This window comes from Penaeus chinensis, chromosome 8, assembly GCF_019202785.1.
Source record: "Penaeus chinensis breed Huanghai No. 1 chromosome 8, ASM1920278v2, whole genome shotgun sequence".
NCBI lineage: Eukaryota > Metazoa > Arthropoda > Malacostraca > Decapoda > Penaeidae > Penaeus > Penaeus chinensis.
Window position 1 is genome coordinate 16,180,162 of NC_061826.1, and position 2,500 is coordinate 16,182,661.

The window sequence follows — 2,500 nt, forward strand, 5'->3', positions numbered from 1 at the left end:
TTCTATTGATCTTTACTCGTTGTACGAGAATAATGACTTAATAAATCTTGCATGTTACGCATTATCCGTCTTGACAAATCAATATACATCTTCAAATCGGCTATTTTATTTCCACGGGCTTTATTCGCGCCATAAAACATGCACTTAAGCGTTGTATTTCCCTCTCAAAGCTTGTGATAAAGTGCAGGAAGAAATTAGCACGTGCGGTGAGGCTGTCCGGCATCAGCGGAGTCGTGGCAGATTCCATCCCGGGAGCAGACGAGTCACATACGGGTTGGATTTGCCTCGTCTTTCTGCCGCCGAGATGGTTTTTGGTTATAAGTTTCTTTCTCCCCCCCCCCCTTTTTTTATTTTCTCTCTCTATTCTCTCTCTCTCTCTCTCTCTCTCTCTCTCTCTTTTTCTCTCTCTCTCCCCTGCCTTCCTCCCTCCCTCCCCCCTCTCTCACCACTGCCTGCCTTCTTCCTTCCCTCCCTCCCTCCCCCCTCTCTCCCATGCCTTCTTCCCTCCCTCCCTCCTTCTCTATCACCCTCTCCCCTCCCTCTCTACTCACAGCAGTGAAATTTCTTAATCAGGAGATTCACTTATCTCTGGCGTGGAACTATCGGCCGCTGTTACTCTATCTGTGTTCAGCGTCCCTTACCCTTGAATGAGGTCGGTTCCCCGGCTTGAAAAGGAGTTTAAAGCAGAATGGCAGACGGACTGTTCACAGCAATTGGGGATATTAAAAATGCTATAGTGTCTTATTTGTTTAGAAGGAAGATGAATTAGTTTCTCGAGGCCATTTGGATTGACTTTCCTTGAGAGAAGACTTCACGATCTCATTAAAAAGTCTCATTAAAGGTAAAATTTAATTTGAACCCCTTCTCGTTCGGGAATTCTCCGTCATAAAAGCATTTTGCCCTAACCTTTTAGCCACCAATTTGAGTTCATTTCCTCTGATTCTTTACTTCCCGATGTCTTTGATGATGGGAGCTACTGTCGAAAAAGGCGGTGGGGGTTGTCGCCTCTCCTGTCTCGACATTTCCAGAGGCTCCCCGTGTCAAAAATCGACCAAAGGAAATATCTGACATTATGACGTAGCCGAAGTGTCCATCATCCAGCGCTTGAAACCTGGCGGAGGAAAGATTCGAGAGGAGGGCAGCGCCAGACAGGCCTTTTTGCAGTCGAGCGCTCTACTCAGGAGGTGACGACCGGAGGGAACAGCTGCCCTACGCGTTGGGCGAAGGTAATGCACTGACGATAGCTTCCACTCTCTCTCTCTCTCTCTCTCTCTCTCTCTCTCTCTCTCTCTCTCTCTCTCTCTCTCTCTCTCTCTCTCTCTCTCTCTCTTTTTTTTTTTTTTTTTTTTTTTTTGGGGGGGGGGGGGGGTAAGTGGAACATCTCGGTGCTGATATCGACTTGCGTTTTGTTTTCCACTGGAGAATATATCATTTGCTTCTTAAATCCGACTGAAGTTGTCTTCTGTGCAGTGGCAATCAAAATCCAAAGAGAATCCACGTCGTAAATTGTGAGATTAACTTTTTTCACTTGTTTTTAAAACTATCAATTTTTAACAAACTGCTGACAAATCGCTCAGTTTGTATACTATTAACTTTGCAGTGCAAACTCGTGCTCTATATAACACATAAAAAACCGTTAATATATGAAATGTAATTGTTGCCATGAAAAGATCAAAATCCTCTCCGGGTGAGAGTAAAGTTTGACCTGAATTATATGTCCGGATGGTCTGGCACACAAATAGATTCTGTTAGTAATAACTTACATAAGAAAATCACAAAGTTATCCACTTCGTCTTGATAATCTCCAGTAATTCCGTGATAATCCTGGAAACGTTGTCATGAATCCCGAGTATTCAGTTTTCATAACGTTCATCATACTTGGTTTGGCCGATCATAAAACCAGCTGAGAAGCTGACTGCTAAATTTGGTAAACTACATCTTCCATCACTGAGGCACTTGGGTTGTTTGATGCCTTTGGAGTCATATGGCATCGACTGTTTTATTGGATTCTTCCACCTGTCAATATTCCGCAGATATGTATCTCATACTCTAGCACTGAACCTTAACATTTGACCAAACAGAAAAAAATTCAGATGCGTCTAATTATGGGTCGCACTTATTAAAAGATCCAGAGGAAAGGGGCGTGCGGTCTGAAGGCAGCAAATTTACATTTGTTTTCTTTTGTTAGAGTTCAATTTCACCTCCTGTTTTGGATGTTTGCTGACTGGCTTTTAGTGCAAGAGAGATGAAAACTTCCTTCCCCTGTTTCAGCCCGGATCGATTTTGCTTTATGTTCAAGTTGGTAAAATTCTGAAGTATGAAACATATTTTTAAAGCCGTCTTAAGCTCGCAGACTTCCACCAGTCTCGCTGGACTGTTGATTCAAGATAGCTTCGCATTTACGACGAGGACTTTGAAACAATATACTTGAAAACTACACGTATTCATAATAGTCGTATTGTCAAGTTAAATACCAGTCATTCTTGGCCAGGCCGCTTGG